Here is a 24,843-nt window from a genome sequence, read left to right as displayed (position 1 = left end):
CGTGAAGGACAAACTTTCTTCGATTTCATGGTGAAGTCAAGCCACGAAATTAAATCACAACGAACAAGTAAAATTCGAATTTATGTTATGCTCAAAAGATTAATTCTACGAATTCACATCCGCACAAATTACCTGTTTTGATCAAAACCAGTGAATAATGTGCTCACATAACAAACTGATTTTACAGAAAATAATATTGTATGAACAAATGTGTAATATTGTATATGTGCATTATTTAATTGGTATGTTAATGTGACTTGCGAACTATTACAATATTTTTATATTTGTCGTATCTCGAGTCAAAATATAGTATGTTTTCATTACATTTTATTATCCCGCAGACTTTTGCAGTTTTTCTTTGTGGAATTAAATAAAGAAACATTTCCTACAGTTTTCCTTCCGTAATAATTTGAAATACAACTAAATATATGTTGAATGTTGTGTTTAGTAAAATACACCTCCTAACCGCGAACTGAGTAAACTCTGATTAAATCCCTGAAGTTAAGCAGATGTAATACGCAGAATTAATGTTGGAGACTATGTGGTATTATTTCCTAATAAAACGTTTAATTTTGTGTTTCTTTCTGCTGTAAAACACAGAACTCAGGAAAAATAGTTAGAATAAATCATATCAGTTTTATTACGCAAAAGCGAACTTTTCTCATAACATTTATTCGCCATTGGGTATTTGCGTTTAAATTGACTTTGTCTCTTTTTGTTAATATTTCTGCATTTCTATTCAACAACTTATTTCTGGCCCATCTAGCAAGGGTATCATTACAATGGTAAAATACCACGACCTTATTATCGCCATCACAGCCCTTTAAAGTTACTCGCCTACAGTTGGGTGATATCTTTTAACATGGTAATTTCCTTCAAGTTTGACACAGAATGTATATATAACACTGACAAATGACAACGTGAATGAAAATAAGTGTTAGATATTGGTACAAATATAAGAAGAACGTTAAGCGGGCTTTCTTGTGCGCTTCATAGAACTCCGTCAGGTAATGAAAATAGTCCGGCTTCATGCTCAACACAATAAAGAGTTTGCTTTGATTGTACATATCAATTAATTTATTAAATTAGTCTGTAATAATCGGGTATTACGGTAAAAATGTACTCGTATTGTCCGGTCTAGTGGCCAGATGGAAGTAACTCACGACTGTTCTGAATGTTTGAAACTGTATTGGAAATTCCGTAGTGTATATTTACCATGAAAAATGGTCTTCAATTCTTCAGTTTCTGTAATATGTGGTGTGTATGTTTGAAATTTATCTCATTTCATAAATAATAATCATATCCAAGATAACTAGCCAGAAGGGAATGGAATGAGTTATTTTAATTGAGATATATGCATATTTTTGCAACAGAGTATTTCTATAAAAAATCAATGAAAAAAAAACCTGCTGGGCCTTGGGGATAAAAAGCCCAAACGTGACGGTAAACTGGTATAGTGCTCGCAGTTTTTTTTTTGTTAGTTAGGAAGGCCCATAACTATAAACATTACAATGTCAGCATATGAAAGTTTAGTTAATTCTCCCCGACTTAAAATTGCATTTTATTTCTCACGGTGTGAAAGTTTTATGACATCGCGCAAATGTAGTCCATATCGGTATAAAATGCTATTTTCCCGCCTAGAAAAGGTCAGTTTTGCTTTAATAAATATGATGTCTGGTTGTAAAGGGGGATGTCTTCGAATGATTTGAATCTAAGTTATTTACTTCCAAGTTAGTGGCAAAGCTGCTTGGTAAGATGAAAGTGAAATTAGGTATTTCTTTATGTATACGTATGCAATATCAGCGTTTATGTCACGTGTCTATGTCACGTGACCATGGTTTAATTGCAATTATTATGGTCAATCCCATTTTTTTGATAGTTGTTGATTGCCTAAATACAGATCTTTAAAGGCTGGAAATGCTTATAGAAACATGTTATACATTGTTCTTATATAAAAAACAGTGGTGGAGACATTTAGTACCTTCTAACCTGTCAATAGGGACTGTCCCTACCTCTATGTTTTGTTTAAAACATTATTTCGAGAATATAAAAAAATGAATACAGTTTTCATATTTCAAACAAAATCATGCACTATCTAAGACAGGATGATATGTAACACGTTGTTTACGTCAACACAACTTTTGAAAATTGATGTGTCATGTACGGAGCTCTATTAAACATGATGTTTTGCTCTTACCTTAGAAAGAGGATTCAATTATGTAATTCTTGCTGTTCCAAGGGTCCTGAAATATAAAGCGTAATGAGCAATAAAATATAAACAAACAGTTAAAGTACCCTATGATAACCGATAAGGCTTAAATATCTAGAGACAACTAAAAGTAACATATATTCTTTAAAACAGCTTGCTTGCCATATCATACGTACATAAACATGCTAAAATGCGTTCTATAGGGAATTATTTCCACTTCTACTGCACACTAGCTGAGGAAATACTTGTTAAACTGGTTAATGAAATGTTCTGAAGCTCATTTTTCCTCTTCTATAAACGTTGATTTGTTAGATTTTATAACAGAGAGCAAGAATCAAATAGGCTACTACAAAGGTGAAAATTTTTATAATACGTTTGAAATATATTGCGCAACCAAAATATGTACCTCAATCAAATTTTATTTACCACAAATACATGTATCTGTATCAGTCTATCTTATCTTGACAAGAATAGTTGCTGTCTGAGGAAACATACCAGGTATTAAACTTTATACTAAAAGTACACATCTAGATTAACCAATAAATATAGAAATCATAAAACGATACATTTATGGTGTACAAAAGACTAGCCACTAGACTGATAATAACTATATTTCTATATTTTTCCCTTTTTTGATAAATTCAATTTCATAGAGACAAAAGCCAGTCTATTTAAGAGATTTTCACACAAGACTGATGTTGAATGATATTGGACATAGGATATAGACTGGCTCAGTTCACTACATTCAATCATAAAAATGTAAAAAGATGTATCATAGTCTAGGAGCTAGTCTAGGTGTACAACACTGAGAAATACTTGAAACATGTTAAAGAAAGTATGCAGTCAGTCTGGCTCAGTACAAGAACTTTATCCCATGTTTCTGTTTCTCATGTTTTAACGTTTTATCTTATGAAACGTTCTACTTTGCAGACCCATTGTCACAAAATAAAATGTTTTAGACAAATAAATAAAAAGAAAATTTGACAGCAAAATTGTATGACTGCAAAACTTTGCCGACAATAAGCTCTGTGAAAGACAAGAAACATGTTCATTTTATACAGAGAGCAAACTATCACCTTCATTCAAAATTGCATCGAGGACGCAGGAAGCAAGCCGAAACAAGCTAAAATTATTACCGAAAAGAGTCATTGTATAAACGCCACATGTTAAACGCATTTTCAACGCAAAATTACAAATGTCAACGATTAAGTCTCGCAGTTGTCCTCGTTACATACACGTCCAATTTTATGAACCAGACTTACAGAGACAAACTATTAATCAAAACGATATCACTTATGTTGGTTGACATTTACGAAAATGCCAGTATTTACATTACGGAAGGTCGACATTTTACGTTGTAACGTGAACAATACACAAGGGTAATAAAATTAATATCTGTCATCGGACCGAACATACCGGCCTGTATATAATTAAATGTAAGTTAGATGACAGGCAATTTCCGATCTATTTCAACTGCCCTGGAGGGACTTCTCACGTATGTACTCTGACTTAAAACTTCCAGCTTCCTTACTCTTAACTTAATGATTTCCAAATTCCAGCATCATAATTTCTGAGTAACTTCGGGTATATTCGACAACTTAAGCATAAAAACGGTGAAGCAATTTTCGTCGCAGAATGGCCGGTGCGAACATTTCATGAAAACGAAAGTAGACCTTTTCTGCGTTTTCAGTATAAAACGCTGCCCAGTGTTTGCATCTACATCGTCAATATGATGGATTTTATTTTGATTGTTGTCGTCGTGTAAGTTCGACATCTTTCAGGCAAATTCGGCACCCTGATGAATTTTAAAAATATACAAGTTGAACATTAATCATTTTTGTAGAAATACATTACGAATAGCCGCAACAGACATAACACATGGTTTTATGGTGACGAGTAGGCTCCAATTTTTCAGATTTCATAACTCGATCTATAAAAGTAAAACAAACAATTATCTTTATTGTTCAGTAGATTATACAAACGCTGGCTAACTGTTTCGGGAAAAAATAAGATATAGCCTCATTAATGATGTTTATTTATTTATTCGCGGCTGCATTCTTTTTTGACATTTTCTACCATCTGAACGGCGGAAGCAAGTTTTGACGGAGAGTAGCTGCAACATTTCGCATGAATTTGTCTCGACATTTTAATCTGATAGAAGGGTTTTTGATCTGATAGAAGGGTTTTTGTTACCGAAATATGTGGAGTACTCGGCTATGATTGTTTTAAATAACGATCGATGATATGTTCTTATAGCCTCATTAATGATGTTTATTTATTTATTCGCTGCTGCATTCTTTTTTGACATGGTACCATTTTCTACCATCTGAACGGCGGAAGCAAGTTTTGACGGAGAGTAGCTGCAACATTTCGCATGAATTTGTCTCGACATTTTAATCTGATAGAAGGGTTTTTGATCTGATAGAAGGGTTTTTGTTACCGAAATATGTGGAGTGCTCGGCTATGATTGTTTTAAATAACGATCGATGATATGTTCTTACTGTATGCTGTTCAATATATTACACTTTGCATGAATTTTTATTGTTTATTGATAACTAATTGTCATATATTCATATTGGTCCCAGGTGTAATTATGTGCACGTTTATTAAATGTACAGGTGCTTTTTAATGACGTAATTAGCGACGTCAGCTCAGGTTACATACTCCAAAAATCTGTGCGGACAAAATTAGGAAAGCTTGGATTGGTAAAAAATCGCTTAAACCACTTGTATACCGTAAATATCCTTTAAAGGAGATATAAGCGAATAATTTTGAATAGTATGACGAATTTGCACAACAATGTTATATCTTGTCTTGCAAATTCGTTACCACCTAGCCAAGGTCATGCTTGGAACCATGGGATACTATTTGTTTCTAAACATCAACATCAAATATAGTTCTGTTTATATTTCGGTTAAATAAAGTCAAAATGCAATTGTAAGAATAGATTTACATACCTTAGCTTCGCTGACCATTCTTACAGAAAATTGTAACTTCGGTTTTCGTTCAAAATGAATTTGACTGTCGAAGTTACCCGATGAGCGTATCGGAAAAGGAAAGAGCACCTGTGTGATACAAAAATGTTCTCATGATGTCATACATAAATATGACGTCATATAAATTACCTAAGAAGAATTATTCTAGGACATTTCCATGCGGATATTAATTCAAGGTGTCGAATATACACGACTGTCGAATTTATCCGAAGTTACTCAATAAGTTCCAAATTTGTTATATCTACGTTCCAACAATATTACTTCAAATTTCATTTGTTTCAACATTCAATTTAATTACATTTAACTTACATTTTCTTTACTTTTAATTTCTAATTGCCAACTTCGTTATTTCAGCTTTTAGCTGTATTACTTAAAACTTCAAACTCCATTACTTCTAACATCAAACTTCATTTATTTCATTTTATTTTCAATCTCTAATATCCATTTTTACTTCTAACTTCCAACTTCATTACTTTTAACTTAAAAATGCATTATTTGTAACTTCTAACTTCTAACTTCATTACTTCCATCTTATTCCTGTCTACCTTCCAACTTCATTGTCTCTAAGTACCAACCTCTTTCTTTCTAACTTCCTTTCTTTAAAACTTCAAACATAATTCCTTCTAATGTGTAAGGAAGTAAAAATCTGCGTTTTATGAAGTAAGCAATTCTGCTAAAAAAGGGGACTAGTGTTGTTCATGTGTTGAATAGAAATAGTTATTTGTTTAAATGAAATACGTTAGAATAAACAACATTTAAAACTCACTCTCTTGGTATGATTTATAAGATATTTCACTCAAAATTTGTTTTCTTTGGTTTCTGTGTAATTGAACTAGTTTTTATTTAATTAGAGTTTACCGCAAAGCAGTATCAAATGTAAGGTAAGGATCACTGATAAACGATTAATTTAGAATTGATTGAAATTAAAGCAAAATTCCTTAATATCAGAGAGCATAGTATGTTCATGAGACAAGTGGAAGTACAAAATTTGGAAGTGTATAAGACAAGATGTACAATTTCTAAAACGATTAAAAAGATAACATTTGTTTTAAGTAAATAATAAGTAAATTGCAGTTTCTTTTTTGTATGCGTTTTGTAAGTTTACTCTGATGTGATTTTTTCTTGAAAAATACAACGGTTTATCGCAAGTTAACAATAGATAAACAGATACATAATGACAAATCGTTATATTTAATTATCTACTCATTTCGTTTGGCACTATATGTTAACATGACGTCGGGAGATGAACAAATTTCTACACATTCCGTTACTAATTATACATATTACGAATAAGCCTATGGTGCGACAAGAAACATTTTCTGCCACCTGCTATTAATCTGGGGTCAACGATTAACGCAGTTAAAACGTCTTTCAAGGTATGACGAAGAACTTTCCTGACCACTAAATAGGTTTTAGTGTGACTTAAAGTATAAAAAGTATACCAAGCACCCCATTACCGTGTAACTTTCCGAACGGTTTGATTTGCGATGTGTTGCTTTGGTTTTCTCCGCCTGCAATTAACCTGGAGTCAACGAATAACCACTTATTATGCTGTCAGTGTGACTTACGAAGCACCCCATTACAGTTTAACTTTCCAACATGTTTCGATTTGCGATGTGTAGCTTTGGTTTTCTCCATGCTCCGGTGGATTCCACATTCACTATTATATAAACTACCATATCACACATTTCATATCATAATGCTTCTAGAATTATATTTCACAAATTGTCGGAACAAAAAAAAAGGTTTAAAATATACAAGGCATTGACAAACATATTTCTCGTTACCATAAGCACGACCAGATTGATACTATCTGGTATAAGTAGCATCTCTTTATTCATGCGACTAAAGAAAGTCTATCATGGCACAACAAAATGACAAATGAAATTACCGAATAGAACTGTCAGAAAAAAAAAACAAGACGACCACAAAGGCAACTCGTTAGAGAATGCAAAATTTAAAAAAAAAGTCTTGAAAAAGGATGAATGGTGTTTCTTGATGACCGGCCGATTTATAATATCGGACGAATTAAATACATCAGTGTCGCACCAGTTGGATGTCTCTCAATGTTGATTTATTAGAAATGGGTTCAGGTTTTGCTGGTATTAAAGAACACTTCCCTAAGAACTTCCCATTGACGTACCAACTATATATTTCAGGAACACCAGTGAAAATACAAAACAAAAAAATGTTCCAACGCTGTGAAATATAATTTACGTCGTGGAATAATAAAATGAAAATTCGTTTCATGTTTCTTCTACATTGCTCAATATTTCATCAAAAAGTATTTATCTAACATAGGTCTTGTGCAAACATTCCATAAACATCGTGTCTGTACTTTGTTTGTATATCTGAGAATTTGATTGAACTAACTGTATACTTGCTTTCCGGGAACAAGCTGGCTGTGATCAATAGAGTTAAGAAGAATTACTTCAAAACGTATCATTTAACCAATTGTCTCCAACAATGACACACAATTGACGCGAAAATGATATGTATACACTCTACAAATTCTACAGAATTACAAGTTGCTTTGCCAATAGTCGCATTCAACACTCGTAAAGCCAGAGACTGGTAGAGTGTGATTTGTTCCCGTATGAAACACTTGAAAAGGTTTCATCGTTTTCCAAAGAAAATGATCTCAGCCTAATGCGTCTGATTCAATGCTACATTACAATTATATCCTGCTATAAGAAAATATTTAATTTATATGAAAACATTACAAGCTTTGTTCAAAGGTTATTGGCTAGATCCCATTTCATTTAAATGTACAAGGTTTATGAGTAAATTACATCACTATTCGGTGATTTTGGTTATATTGACAAAACGTCGGCTAAACAGGAAGTGTACAAAAGTATAAATAAATGCATTGAACTTTTTAAAGAAGCCAGATGCTAGAACAGTCAATATTCAAGAAAACATGTCACGAATTTAACGTTTTTATTTCAAAAACAATACCAAGAATTAAACAATTGCATTAACCAATAAACCTAAAATACATGAAACAATACTTATTAGAAAGTATTATAGTTACATCATCACTTATGATATTAAATGTAAATGAACGATGAGTATTTCACAAATAAATGCGACTGGACAGAAATGTAAAACCGTATTGCAATACTACTTTCATTAACATGCATGAACCTTGAAATATGTAGTATATTTTGTTTCAGAGTTGTTTGGAGTCATTTTGGGGCTGACTTTACCCCCCAACCCCTGCCCCCATACCACCCCTATCCGCCACAAACAAAAGAAATATTGGTAGGAGGTATATCCGGAGGGAGTCATTTCCCCCTCGATCTCTGAATCCTGTGAAGATGATGACAGGTACTTGCGGAGAACAGGTACGTACTGGTAAAGAATCTTGGAACACTAGTAAGATTAACTGCCCTCTGTTACATGACTGAAATACTGTTGAAAAACGGCGCTAAACTAGAAACAAACAAAACAAACACAAGGCAAGCGCCTCGTGTAATCAAGGCCTGGCATACCAAATCTTGCCAAATACAACATCCCAGAGCAAAAAAAATGTTAAAATATATATGATATGATAAAGAGTACACAGAACATTTGTTATTTGCAAATTATCATGTTAACAAGATGTCTCCCTTTCCAGTCCTATTTATGGAAATACTCCATAATTGCTCCATTGTTCAGCTCATGCTCGTATCATATGTTCCCGCATAGACATGCTTTATCACTTGTAATCTCGATGTAATAAAATAAAGACAGGTAAAATACGCTCAGAAAACAATGCCATTGAACTTAACATATTGTTTAATTCATAATGTGGTAGGGCAAAGTCTGTTGTTTTTTCTTATTGGAAAGAAATTGTTTTCTTCCCACCAATAAACGCACTTAGATTACAATATATATGACACGATAAAGACACCGTTGTAACGAAGCAACGAAGCAAGATTTCTTTACATGTTATATTTTGATAATTCTAGAGATTTATATTATTTACGTACATATATATTAATAGAAAATAAACAAATATAAAATATGCATTTATATGCCCTAAACATTCGAGAAGCTGTGAAAATATATATAGGTGGCATGCTTTATTGAATTTGCCTGATGAAAGCTCTTTTAACATTTTGAATAGCATAAACTGCGTTTCCTTAAAGTTGACTGATTTATAACTCAACTAAATTGGATGTCTTGCAACGTTTATTAATTAAAACTTTTTGCCAGGTTTTGTTGGCATAAAGTAACAATTCTTCAGGGAATACTATGCTGTTTGGGTGATGAATTTTCAATTGATGTGTCAGATATCGAGGACTTTAAAGGAAAAAGGCGTGTGTGTATAGCAGTGGTGGGAGTTTGGGATGGGACAAAAGAAATGAGCATTTTTAATATTGGAAATTATAAATAATGGTTAGTGCATTCCAAGGCGGGTAATACCGTAATGATTTGTACTTTTTAAAACATAAAATCGTGATATCTACATACACCCATTTGTACTATAAAGAATAATACTAGTATATATCAAGGGACAAATATAAGATCAGCATTTGTTTAACTAAGGTGTATCTCGTATAGAAACACTCTCTGTTGGCTCTTTGGAGACAATTTTCTTCCAATTTGTAAGAATTTTTTCGGACATATCATTTACAAAATTGCTTTTAATATAGGCATACCGCTGACGCTAAAGTGCACACTTTCTGAAATTCTGCAGGGAGCCAGTTGTTTACATCAAAAGTCTGAAATTTATGTTATTTTCACATTCAGTATACACTGAAACTGTAACAGCTAGATTTAATCCTTTACAGAAAAAAACTGGCAGCATTACAGAAGAATCCATTTTACAGTTTGTGCCATTCCTTATTAATGCCACACTATTTATAGCACGTACTTCATGAAAAATCATTATGTGTCGGCAAATCTGTCGCTTGGGAAGCAATTAGCAATACTTTCCAGCGTTTGACTGATATGTCATACCGTCGAGAGTTATTTATTGCATCATTTGCCACCGAGAATAAGATAGCTTATCTTGTGCCCTAAGACATGTCATGCCTAATTTCAATACGTCAGACTGCGTATTACTATTGATGTGTATTTTTGTTAACACGGAAATATGATATTAATACGGCATGCTGTATTAAATGTTGCTTTTCCGTCTTCGTTGACTAGGAGCAAAGGCACTGCTACTGTTCTTCAATCATATCAATATTAGATCTGGACTACAATAATTATTGTTTTATGATTTATGAAACATACGGTTTTGCTTGCCAAAGTACAACACTGGCAAGACACAAACTAACGTTCGCCACTTTTCGTCTGAGGATTTTGTATTCTTTCCAATACTAAAATAGGAAAATCATCTGATATTACAAAAGTGACTATTCTCGTGAAAAACAGATATGATAATACAGTACTGTGTTAAACACTCCGTTCAACAGTTGTGAATGTTACTGTAACAGCTCCGGAAAATACCAAAAACTTATTTTAACGAGAAGATTCATGACACAATACTTTTATGATATTATATATATACAAGAAACATCTTTTAAAATGATGGTCGGCGAATTGTAATAAGGAAAGAAGTTTATAAATTTTTCATCTAATATTCATCTTTCATCTAACATTTTTCAAATTGCAAAACTAAACACCGCACTTTAACAATTTAAATGGTTCTCTTTTAATTTTTCGCAAAGGTTTCGTAGGGTTGCAATTTTGTTTCGTTTATCCTTAGACGAATAATTACAGCAGTAGTTTGATGAAGATTCATGAAGCGGTTCATCCCCATTTGTAACAAAATAGCAGAGACCTTACGATATTGTTACACATCGAGTTTGATAAAAATCCATTATATTTTAGTGGTTAATGCGAAGAAAGGCATATCTACTTTTAGCTATAGCGGTCCCTAATAGTGCCCAAGTTCCTATATAAATAAATTTGGAAGAGGACCTTATAATGATGCTCTAGACCAAGTATGACAAAGATCCACCAAGCTGTTCATGAGACGCTGTATAAAGGCATTTCTAGTTTTAGCTCTAGCAGCCCCTAAAAGGGGTTAAATGTCCCAGCTGAACAAAGTTGGCTGCGGGCCTAATAAAGATGCTACAAATCAAGTTTGATTAGAATACATGAGAAATATCAATTAAAGGATTTTTTTTTTATTTTTATTTATTTCTAAAATAGGCCAACTGATCCCGCTTTAACAGATGCATATTCGCTATTCATGAATCTCTGGACAATGACGTCACACCTATAAAAAAGTGAAAGTCAAGCAAAACATACAATTGTAATTATTTCTATTTCATAAGCAAATTTTGACCGTAGTCATATCATATAGATAAACTGTATGCAGCATACCTTCATTTCAGTGTAATGAGATTCAGTAATTATATAGCATATATATATAATAAAACAGATTTCAACTGAGTTCAATATTTGCATACCATACTAAAGAAAAATATTCATATATAATAAATCAGTTAAATAATTTATAACAAATATATCAAAGCAAACAAATACTCATTTTAATATGCAATCTGAATAACACAAAAGCAAGAAACCTTTTCATATACAGACGACAATTGTAACAAGGAAAATCTTTTAAAAAGCACTTCTCTACATAAAAGACTCTTATCACACCCTTATTCATGTGATACGCAGACCGTATTCAGCTCTTTCTTTAATTTGATATATGTTGGTTTTTGAACAGGTTTTTATCATATTTATTAAACTTACTTATCATTTTGAGATACATCAATAGTCTTGCAAAATATACTGAGCCAAAGTTAGCTTAAAAACTGTGAACAGCGTCGTTTAGGATAAACGCTTTGTCTACATTTCACTCAGCGTAGCACAATCAACAGAGTGAAAGAAATTGACACTCTCGTCCAATCAGGCAGAGTGTTGCATAAATCTTCCATTTTGATAAATAATCTATAATGTGTTATCAAGTAGTTTGATTTGCAAACTGAAGTCACGTGGCATAGGTAACCAAAACGAATTTAGACGGCGTCGCCGAAAAAATACTCAAGTGAAAAGACTATGTTCAGATACGCATGGCCGTACTTCATTATTTACTTGATGTTTGTCGAAAGAATTTCCACTAAAAGCAAAGGAAATGCATATATTATAAAAACACGAGCAACGCAAAAGTAATCTGACATAAGGAAGCTGGCATAAGTAAAATCACCGGAAATGCCAGTCCCTTGTGAAAGAATATAATGGTTTGTTACAAATGTTACAAATCATATTATAAATAAAGCGAAATAAAATGAAAAGATATTTGATTTGTATTGGATTCTAGATAAACAATATAATTATAATCAATGCGTGAAACGTTAGTAGGTATTGACTGCACGAGAGTCATCCGGCATTTGGTGCCAGGTGGGTTTCGCCGGCCTCGGTAACATCACCGCAAACGCCAATTCGGTGCGCCAGAAATATAGAAAAAAATTGTCACTGAATTAATGCCTTCGTATTCCATTCACATATACATCCTCATCTTTCTTCTTAGATATTTCAACAAAAATGCAATGCACGTGGTGAAAACAAATGTGGTAACTGGTTTAATTCCAAGGTGTTTGATATTATCAAGAAAGCTCAGTACAGGAATATTACTAAACATAGCTTAATAATCTTATGTCTTACGTTATATTTGTATATTTGTAAAATCTGCTAGTTTTAGTCTTTTTTCAGTCATTCAATTTATAAACTAAAAATACCTATAAGCTCATCAGATGTTTGATAATGTTTTATTTCTACAACAGTATACGTGCAAATTAACCTAGGTGTGAAGTTTTCAAATAATAGAAGTCAGCCAATATCTAAAGAGAGACCCGTTGATTTCAATGATATATTATAGATAAATTAGAAATTACCCACTCTATTTAAAGGAAGCGGTAACATTATTCAAAATTACATGTCTTTCATTTCATGGATCCTCTTGAAACGCAGTGAAAGAATAATCAAGATCAACAGAATAACTAGGAAAGACATGAATACTTAATTTTCTACAAATGTGGCTGCTATTTTGTTCCTATGACACTTTATTATTTAATAATGTCTAAAAGAGCGTTATACCAACTGCAGCGGTGGTATCAGTTGTTATTCTAAGACAAACAGCAATGCATTATTGAGCATAATATTAAAACCCGGGTAATGATGCTAATTTTGCGGTATAATTGAGTATTCATTAATAAATATTTCAAAAGGCTAACAGTGACATTACAAATACCTAAAATGGCTGTCCGCATGTCTTTGAAAGGCTTTTTCTGAAGCTTCAAACTATTTTATCTCTTTAAATCTTTAAATATGGATCTAATTAATATAACTTGTAACTCAAGTTTCGTTCTCCTTTTAGTTTTATGGACCCATAAAAAGTCTTAAGATAGAGTCTAAAACGCATTAAACTACATGAGCTTTACTAACGTAAAGTTACTCCGTATATGGTTCTCATTTTATCCATAATATAGTTTTTTCAACTATAAAATTTAAATGTTCTTACCTTATGACATCCGTACAAACAATTCTGATGAAAATCAAACTTCACAGTGTATTAGTTTCCAGAATATGATTTTTATTACCGAAATATCTATAATTAATAAAACAATCATTATACATAGTCCAGAAATTTCTGCAAAAGAACTTTAATATCATATCCGCAGAATATACATTTTAAACAGTGTTTTGCTTGCAACAGCAATATAACATGCGATTCATAAAATATTATTTGATGAATAAATCATGCCTTTTAACAAATTCCATCTCCAGATGCTTATTATAGCTTAAACAAAATCTATAAAATAGTCAACCACAGGGGCATAATTAAGCATGTCGAAGAAATACGATAGTAATACCCATGATATATTCATGAAACTAAGAGGCATTTTCTGGGTAAAATCAGATAGTTTAGAATAGATTCCCAACAAGTGGGAGAAAACAGTTTTGTAATGAGCTTTGTAAAAGCGATTCAGTAATAATTGAGAAATACAAAATATAGCACTAAATGACACAAAATTGACGCTAAATTTGTATAACACAAGTTTTTTTTTTAATTAAAATCTAGCACTTATCCTTTTTAAAATAATGTATCCATTTCACAATCGAAACCATTTAATTTATAAAAAAAAAAAAAAGACGTATCACTTGAAAACAAGTATTTTTCTGCAAATGGGTCGCTTGGGAAGTTATTTGCAATGCATTAGAATGTTTGTCCGATACCATTTATCATGTTATATGCCAGTAAGACAAAACACCTTGTTTTGTACGCAATTTATTATTGATCTATATTTTTGTTAATATAAAATTATGAGACCAGTATGCACATTCATGTTTAACGATGGGTTTCCTTCTCAGTTATTAAGTGAAAAAGCTATTGCTATTCTTCTGAAATCATATCATTATTCGAAGATTTGGGTTCCATACATATTTCTGTGCCAATACAAGAAAATGCTACTTTGCCTGCTGAACTACAAGTGTTATACTGTCTGTACGATACAAATTAAACATTAACCTTCTTCCTCGGAGAATGTCGTATTCTTTGCTGCGTTATCGCCGGACAATCACGTGACAATACTAAAATGACTGTTTCTTAGATCATGTATTTTATTATTTTCAGTAAGATAATTTGTTCTGTCAACGTAGGGAATCGAAGAAGATATATCATTATAGGCCTACATTACTGTAACAGTTGCACTCTCAGTAAAATATCAAAGAATTCAACATCTTTATGGCAAAATAGTACTAGCCTAAGGCATTAAAAGGTTTTATTAAGCAATAATTTTTGTATGAACGCAACAGTACTTTATGATGTACAAGATTCAAACATACTCGAGGGAAAAGATGTAGTCGGCTAAGATTAGTTAGATAAAGCTGGAAAGTACTTTACGTCTCTATCTATCTGATGTTTCCACCAAAGAGAAAGAAAAGAGTCATATCAAATATAAAGAGTTCATACATAACATTTGATAATATAAAACTTGTCAAAAATCATTTGTGTTAATTCAAATGTGGTCCGCATATTTATATTAATAGGATGAAATTGAGACACACTACGGGAATAAAAAGTAGATAAAAAGTATACAATTTATTCATATGACATTTGTTGTTACATTTACAGAAAGCGCATACGATACGTATATGGCAAATGTTACGTTTTAACATGAACATTACCAGGTTACCAACTCTGCATATTATTTTACCTAATCATTCATATATTGTTAATCAAACACTATGCAATAGGTCTAATTTCTATCTTCAGACGGACTTCATACCTTTGGTTACTGGATGATGGCTTTTAGCAACACAGCCTACATAACAAAGACCTGAATCAAGAAGGAATAGCCGCGTTCCTCGGAACTCCTACAGAAATGTATGTATTGATATCTACTCAAAAAAGACATGGACAAAGAAAACCAGTCAGGCAACAATGACAACACATACAAATAAAACAACGTTGTAAAGCCCCGGTCAGTGATAAACAACACCACAGTGGAATATAAACAGTTTATAGTGTACACCAGACCTAAATAATAAATGACTTCCTTACACCATGCCGTTTTCAATTTATTTCTGGCAAACAAACTCACTTTATTCGTATCAATAGCAACATGGCATTTCAAATTGTGACAATACACAAGTCTTAAAGTATTAGTTTTTGTCTATATATATAAATACATCATTGCTCTAAAAGATCTTCTTACAGATTTTATTGTAAGAAACATCATGGACAATGTCTGAACGGATTTTAGTTTTACTGAAAGTTAAACTTGGGAGTAAACGATAATAGATAAAAATACCATTTTTGCCGCATGATAATATATCGCGAAAATGGAAACACAATTCCACCAGCACTAGAATGCAATACCATATACGATAGTACAGTAAAGTTAAGGTATTTCCAAACACGTACTTGAATAAGCTCAAGAGACGACGTTTATTTTCAAGGATTGATAAGAACAATAGACACTGTCAAATTATTTTGTCTACCACTCTCACAGACATTAGAACACATAACTGTCAGCTTTAAACCCAGCAAAAGTTTCTATCTTGCACATTTTATCACTGTACATGTGTGAAGTGGAGACGACATACGAAGGATGTCTCCAAGGACCATTCTGCAGTATGGCTACAAGGCTTTCTATTCATAAACTGGTCGCAGAGCACTATTAAAACAGGCGACATGCTGTGCCGAAGTAATTTTAATCACATGATATGAATTACCAGGTGTTCAGCTGGCCAATTTAACATAAGCAATATTAATTATTTTTTGTTATAGTCGCTGAAATAATAAAAAAGCTATTTGTAAATTCGAACATACGATAATTCTGAGACGTCCCATTCTTCCCTAATTGCGTCCTACGTATAGATATCTCAATATCTGTCATCATTAAACTAGATTAGAAGTGTATTTGTTATGTTTTTGATATGGTTAACGTGACACCGTCACAATTATAGGTATAGAGCATTAACGGGTGTAAAACAAAATATGTGCCATCCGTGCAAGTCATCCACTAAGATGAAGTCTAAAAAAGATAAAGAGTCGGTACCAGGCAATTAAGACACCAATTTTCAATGTTTTGTGAATATTACTTCCTTAAGAACCTTTCTGTTACTATAAAGTCAGAAAACAGCAATCTGCATAAACCGCATTGTCTACAGTATAAAGCAACAGATATATGTTTCGATAACAAAGCCGTAACTTGAGCTATTTATCCATTTTGAATTGTATGAGATTCATTAGAGTATTAACTTATTCAGCAGAGTATTAAATATTAACGTCATTACAGAAACGATATACTGTGATATCAAACACAAGAAAAATAGTTTATGTTATAGTTTTGTTTAAGGTATTGTTAGAATCTTTATCTTTAATAGTGTTTATTGCATTAATATCGACCACCAACACTAGACTCAATGGAATATGCATAGACATATGATAGAACATCAGAATGATATTAAAAATATATTTATTAATTTGTCTGTACAATTCTGCATTTCTTATTAAATTTTATGAAACCAAAATAAAAAAAAATTATATATTGCATATATATAAATGTATAACTTGCTGAAAGTCTTATGCAGAATATAATTTAGCAAATGATCTAAATATCATGTATCATTCAGCTATGAATTTTGCATATTTTTTTATAAAATTGCATTCACATCTTTCTATCATAAGATATATAAAATATTCATTTCATCAATAATAATTAAATGAACAATCTAATTGCAGTTTTACGGTCTGAACGAGCCTCTTCAACAACAATTATTTTTCGTAAGAAATTCCTATTGATCTTTGACATTGTTGTTTACCTTGACATTGTCAACAGGTTTGTTTGTTTAGGCTGAAACTAATTAGAAGGACTTTGCCATTAAGGCTGGAAAATACAGAGTCATGTAAGAAGTTTTTCTAAAGATATATCTGAATACGGAACCATTCGCCAAAATATTATTGTACCAAATTATCCGCCAAGGCAATCATATATGTTCAAGTGCCAATGACTTATTCTGAAAATATTAGGACAAATTTGCAGAAAGCATTGAATAGCACACTGCATTTAATTTGTCTGACATGCTTTGAATAGGATAAATTGTGTTTATAATGATCGGCTTAAACTCCGCTACTTTGTCTGTCTCCCACATTTTATTAATGGGACCCGTTTTAAGATTGCGTTTGTATACGAAATCAGTTCCCCAGAGAGCACGTTGCTTTTTGGCAAATGATTTTAATCGACATATAAGAACACTAACGGGTGCATATAAACAGATTTTAAATAATAGATATAACAGTTATAGTTTGATATTTGAAAACAAAATGATATCTAAAGCATTTCAGACAATAAATCCATTTAGAGTTAAATCAAATATTCTGTAATGCAAAACTTTAATATCTATACATACATATGCATGTTTTCGCTTATACGCCCGTTTTTGAACATTAAAGCAAAGAAGCTGTTGGCAACTTGACAAATTTGGCGTTACGTTAACAAAAGATATTCCGTGGTCTGCGATATTATTGTGCAAATTCTGTGTGGGAATGACACTAAACATAATTAGCTACTTTTACTGTTTACAGTATTTTAATTTTTGTCGAGTATATCTTCAGTCACTAAACGTTTACACCAACATTTAAGAAGCGCACACAGTTTTGATAAATGTTTTAATTCTACGGTAGTATCATGTAACATTCTAAAATAGTCATCCAATAATTGTAAGACGTTGACTTTAATGTTAAACAAACAAAAAAAAATATTTTTTTTTCAGATTTCAAAACAAATACATGTATCAATATTTTAAATGTTCTAGATTAGTATTAAAGCATTAACTTTACATTCATTTTATGAAAATGTGAATAATCTTAAGATAGAAAGTACATAAAACCTAAAAGACTAACAACATTACGACGTAGCATGTTTTTCTATTCATATAATTCATAATCTAATTTCTTCTAAGAAAATTGTAATAATTTTCCTTACCTTCATACAATAAAATTTGTATTAAGCAGTTTTGTTAAGCAATCAGTCTTTAGAGTATTAACACTTTATCAGTTCAATTATCCACAGCATATAATAAAACAATCAAAAGATACAATACAGACTTTTAATTCATTTTAAATTATCTATGGAATGCAAATGTATTATCTTTACAGTAGCACAAGAGTAATTTATAGAATACTGTTTAATGAATAAATCATGCTTTTATGATCTTCATCGGAAATAATTATTTTAAGCAGCTTACCCAAACCGCTATAAAATAATCAAACATAGGGCACCTTGAGCATGCCAATAAATTCCGATAGGAAGATCTATGATATTTTCAAGAAACCAATATCGCTTCAAGTTGTGGCAATTTGAGGGTAAAAGCAGATAATTTGTAATGAACTCTAAACAAATAGTAATGTTACACTACTTTAAAATGTCAGAGATAAAAGAAATATGTTAATTGTATAAAAGACTTGCATTGGAAAAGTTCTAATTTTGAATAAATGGATTAAAGAGTCCAAAAGCTTCATCTTGTCATTGAGTTCAATCACTTTACAATATTTCTATAAAGTGTCCTTACACCAGGGCAAATACGGTTTGAGATGCGTTCGACACAAGCTTTTGGACCTAAATGCATATTTTGTCAGGAAACATAACTCTGGTCTTGGTGAGCAGAGTTGCAAACAAAACCACAAGAGCACAAGTTCACATGTTGATTAATAATCCTGTTTCAGAATAGAATTAATCATTCTGATTCTAGGTAAAATACTTCTTGATATATGCACGACACAAACTCGACTAACTCGACACGGACGGACAGACATCTGGATGGACGAACGGGCGAGGGCAAATGCATGCACCCCCTCTGCCCCCCACCCCCACCCCTCAAAAAAAGTTTTGGGTGGGGTGGGCAAGCACTAAAACTAAATGTTCTGTAAAAGTCTTTGAACATTAATCAGTGATAATAAACACGCGCGACCTTGTAATTGTTCTTATAAAAATAAGTGAAGTGAAAGAGTGAGTTACGTGCTCTTACATATTAGACTCACAATGAAATTATCACTTTTCAAATTTAAATGTAAAAATTCCTGTTAAACGATCCGAACTTGAAGAAACAATATTCCTCTGATAATGACTAAAACAGTTGCAATGTTTGAATTAATACCAGTAATTAAGCGTTTTATAGCAAAACTATACCCGCAAAAACAGTTTTATTAACAAATAAACGTTTATGTTAGGAAGCAATACAGTAAGGATATAAAACACAGAGAATTATTTACAAGAAAATGTGCAGTCAGACGGATTAGTAAGGAAAAGCATAGTAGTAAACTACCGCATCATTTAGCCAATTTTCTACTTTGTGACAACAATAATAAGTCACTTGTACATATTAATAAACATGTGATCTAGGAATGAAATGAACAGAGATTGTGTTCTAGAGAAATGCTACGTGTCGTTTTCATAGCAACGCATACGAAATTCTCAGAATTTGATACTTTGTAGATTGGTCGAAAAGGAGCATGTGGACAAAGGTTATATTTTCGGCAATCTCACCGGCCGATGACACTGATCAATACAATTTCTAAAACAGCCTTTTTATACATTCAATGTATGCTTCGTTTAATATTAAGCTTTTAATGTTAAAAGGAACTCGTAATAAAACTCTATCTTCAATAAATAACTTAAATCTATGATGTTTTATGTTGAAACATTGACAAAAAGTCATATCATGTCATTTTTAATTTAGACCAATAAACATTTGTGCATAATTACCAAGACATCGCTAATATTGGTTGACATTTACTTAAAGGACGGACAGTACATGCTATTAGGTCAAGACTTTCTGACTCACGCTTAAGTGATAAAAATAAATGTCATCCTACTGAATGTCAGCGTTTCTGCAATAATTAATAAACATTTATCTGATACCTGATGTAATTCCTACTATTCGTACTTAGGGGCTGACTAGTGGAAAAGTCAGACGCGATTATCTAATTACTAAGAAAGTTAAACCGGATCATTTATTTACTTTGAAACTTGGGAAACAGTCAATGATAATTTCCTCGAGATATATTTGGGAGACTAGGTAAAGATTACCCTTTCCGCATTTTGTCGTGAAATTAGAAACATACACAATCATTTGGAATAACTCTACCTTTATCTGAATTTTGTGTAAAAGTCACTAAACCTTACTTTTTGCCAAACATGTGTTTGACCAAGCACAGGAATCAATGATTTGTTCTCAAAGAATGTGACACACACATTCCAAGTTTAGAAAGATGTCTTCCGCAAACAAAAGCATATTGAAATAATAAAATGATCAGCGTATTTAAAACCAGGCAGAAATGACAGTCTTACAACACATTTTATCAATGAAAACTGTGAGAAGCAATGAAAAAATGAGAGAGACATTCTCTTGGGAGGACGCTGCTGTTTGGGTAATGAATATCTGCATTCGTGTATCGGTCATAGAACGCTATTAAAACAAGTGACACGCGGCGCAAAGAAACTGCCAGGACTCGTGCACGATGTATGAATTTACATCTAAATTAATGAAAGACACTTAGGTAGTGCTTATCGATAACATTTCAAAGGTATATGAAATTAAAAAATACAGAGTTTTACATAAATAATTTTGGGTGTTATATCATTCTTAAATACCATATTTAAAAGATGTCTGCCACATTTAATTATAAACGAAATCTTACAATTGATATCTAACTAAATAAAAAGAATTTCTTCGGACAAATCATCAATATATCAACTCCTAAAATGACACAAACTTGACGCTCAAAAGTTACAAACTTTGGACAAATTCTACTGAACAGCATGTTTATTTTATTTAAAATTTAGCTTGTTGTCCCTTTCAAAAATATTGTATTTAATTCACAATGAAATCCACTCGATTTCTAAGTAGAAGACGTATCACTTGAAAACAGTTAATTTTCGACTGGAAGTAATTAGCAATGCATTAGAAAATTTATCCGATTAGCCATACCGTAAATCAGTTATACTTTTATTTCATGTTAAACAATTCTTTTCTGTTATTGTAGGGATCTGAAGAAGATAAATCATTGTAAACATTACGTAACAGTTGCAGACGCCGTAAAATATCAGGAATTAAACATCTTTATTGCAAAAAAATACAAGCAATTAAACGGTTTTATTAAGCAATAAATCTTAAATGAACGCAACCAGTACTTTTATGATGTACAACATTCAAAAATACTGAAGGAAAAATGTAGTCAACTAGGATTAGGTAAATAAATCTGGAAAATACCGTCGCATTTTGTCCGATGTTCCTGTCAAAGCGAAAGAAAATGCTCATATTATAAAGAGTTCATCACGTATACATAACATCTAATATCATAAAACTTGTCAAAATCATTTTCTGTTATTTGAAATAGGTCAGCATATTCACATAATTAATAAGATGAAGTTGAGATCGTTTACGGTAAACGAGTAGAAAAACAGTACAATTAACTAATTTGATATTAGTGACGATATGTATACGACAAAGGTCACCATTTTGTGTTTTCATTTAAACAATACAATGTTACACAAACGAAACTAAACTCTGCATATTATTTAACGTAATTATTCTAATATTCTTAATCAAACACTGTGCAATATGTCTGACTTTTATTTTCAGACGGACTTCATACCATTGGCTAATGCACGTCCAACTAAATATTGAGAAATTACATTGATAGCAACTCTTGACATATTAGACAGCGCAGTATCTGGCATCATTATCTGATGAAGAGAAGTATTTGTTTTGGTTTTTATTAAGGTTATCGGCAACTCTCCCAATCATAGGTATACAACATTAACGGGTGTAAAACAAAATATGCGCCATCCGTGGAAGTAAGTCGGTTTCAGGCTGGTTCAAATACCCGTTTTCCAATCAATTTTACTTCTTAAAGAACTTCAAAACATTTCTCTTGATATGAAGACAGAAATCAGCAGTCTATATAATCTGTATTGTCTACAGAATATGGCAACAGTATTAACTAATTCACAAGAGTATTAAACATTTACATCATTACAGAAGAGATTTAGTTTGATATCAAAAACAAGGAAAATAGTTTATGTTATAGTTTTGTTTACCATATTGATAGGATATTTGTCATCGATTCTTTATCTTTATTAGTGTTTATTTCAATAATATCGACCCCTGAATCTAGACCCAATGAAATATCCATAGAACACCCAAATAATATTAAAAACAACTACTGATACCACGGCAGTTATCCCTCAAACACAATTAAAACACATCAATCAATGTTGCTGTACATTTCTGCATATCTCATGTATGGAACAAAAGTTAAACATATTTTAGATACGTAAATATATAACGTGCTGAAAATATTAAAGATTGTGTGGAATATTTATTAAAACACATGGCATAATAATCATGCTACATTAATCTATGAATTTAGCACATTTTTCTGCAAAACTGCTTTTTTTTCTTCAATATTAACAATTTAATGAACAAAAAAAATTGCCGCTTGACGATCTGAACGATATAAACGTACATAGCGTCTTCCGCAACCACTATTTTTCGTTGGCTTTTCCTACTGGAACTTTGTCGTTGTCGTTGACCTTGACATTGTCAACAAGTTTGTTTGTCTAGGCTAAAATGTAACTTATTAAAAGCATTTTGTCATTGAGGTTGGAACATACAGAGTCATGTAAAAAGTTTTTCTAGATATATGTATAATAACGGAATGTTCGCCCAAATGTTATTCTACCATCTTATCCGCTAAAGCAATCATATATGTCCAATTCTTAAAATATGAGAACGACTTCCAGACAGTGATGAATGGCACTTTGCATTTTACTTGTCTGACATGCTTTGAATAGGATAAATCATGATTACAATGGCTTAAACTCTGCAAAACTGACTGTCTCGCACATTGTATTAAATTGGACCCGTTTTAAGACTGCACTCCAGAGAGCATGCTCTGTTTGGCTCAATGTTTCTGCCACAGAACACTACGATAGTTACGAAAATGGGTGCATGTAAAACAGATTTAAAATAATAGATGTTGTAGTTGGATATTTGAAAACAGAATGATCAGACATTAAATCCTTTTAGGGCTTTAACCACATATTCGGTAAATGCAAAACTAATATCTAAATAATCAGACATATTTTTCCTGGATTCTGTTCACTTATATGCCCGTTTGTGAATATCATAGCACAAAAGCCGTAGGCATCTTGAAAAATATAGTATACTTTAATCAAAATATTCAGAGGTCTGTTATATCATCGAGTAAGCTTAGTTATGGAATTATACAAAACAAACTTAGCTCCTTTAATATTTAACAGTATCGAGTATGTCTGCAGTCGCTAAATGTATGAAAGCAAACACAATTTTGATTAATGGTTTCATTCTACGCAAGTATCATGTAATGTTTTTAAATAGTCATCTAGTACGTCTTGTAGTACGTTGACTTTAACGATATACAAACAAAAGCATTCATTTTCAGATTTCAGAAACATATCAATATTTAATATACAAAATATGCCCAGAATGGTATTAAATCATCTGCTTTATTCTAATTTTAAGAAAACGTGAATACTCCCTCAATAGAAATTATATAAAACCTGAAAGAGTAACAAGATTCGTTCTTTGCGCGTTTTCTGTTCATTTTATTCACAAGTTAATTTCTTTTAAGAAAATTATAATAACTTCTTACCTTAATCCGATATACTTTGTATAACTCGTCCTGTTTAACAATCAGACTTCAGAAGTTTAATTATCCATAGAATATAATAAAATAATTAAAAGATACAGTACAGGTTTTTAATTTTTCAGTTATATATGGAATGCAAACGTAGTGTGCAAGAATAATTCATTTTAATACTACTTAAAGAATAAATCATGCGTTATAACGATTTCCATGTGAAATAATCATTTCAAGCTGCTACTCCATACTACTATGAAATAATCAAGCACAGGGCACCATCAGCATGCCGATAAAATCCGATAGAAAGACCTATGATATTTTCATGAAACCAATATAGCTTAAACTTTCGGCAATTTGAGGGCAAAAGCAGATAATTTGCAATAGATTCCAAACAAGTAGTAATGTTAAATTGTCTAAAAATGTCAGAGATAAAAGAAACACATTAGGAGTATAAAAGAGTTCCTTTAGAAAAGCTCTGATTTTAAATAAATGGA

At 31.9% G+C, this 24,843-nt stretch overlaps 1 protein-coding gene across 12 annotated transcripts in view; it reads right to left on the bottom strand.

The window, feature by feature from the left end:
• LOC123551877 (suppressor of lurcher protein 1-like) overlaps positions 1-24,599 on the bottom strand; it is a 377,473-nt gene extending 352,874 nt beyond the window's left edge. For 6 of the 12 annotated variants that reach the window (XM_045341120.2, XM_053541407.1, XM_053541406.1 and 3 more), the window contains exons 1-2: positions 24,359-24,595; positions 2,198-2,243 (exon numbers count right to left, since the gene is read on the bottom strand). The gene's annotated coding sequence lies outside the window, so the exon portion shown is untranslated. Of the gene's footprint in view, positions 1-2,197; positions 2,244-24,358 lie in introns of all 12 variants that reach the window. The other 6 variants (XM_053541413.1, XM_053541414.1, XM_053541417.1 and 3 more) reach the window with 4 other exon arrangements.
• Positions 24,600-24,843: the final 244 nt, after the last annotated feature.

The sequence above is a fragment of the Mercenaria mercenaria genome, chromosome 4 (assembly GCF_021730395.1).
Source record: "Mercenaria mercenaria strain notata chromosome 4, MADL_Memer_1, whole genome shotgun sequence".
Taxonomy (NCBI): Eukaryota; Metazoa; Mollusca; class Bivalvia; order Venerida; family Veneridae; genus Mercenaria; species Mercenaria mercenaria.
This window is presented reverse-complemented; position numbering and strand designations above follow the sequence as displayed.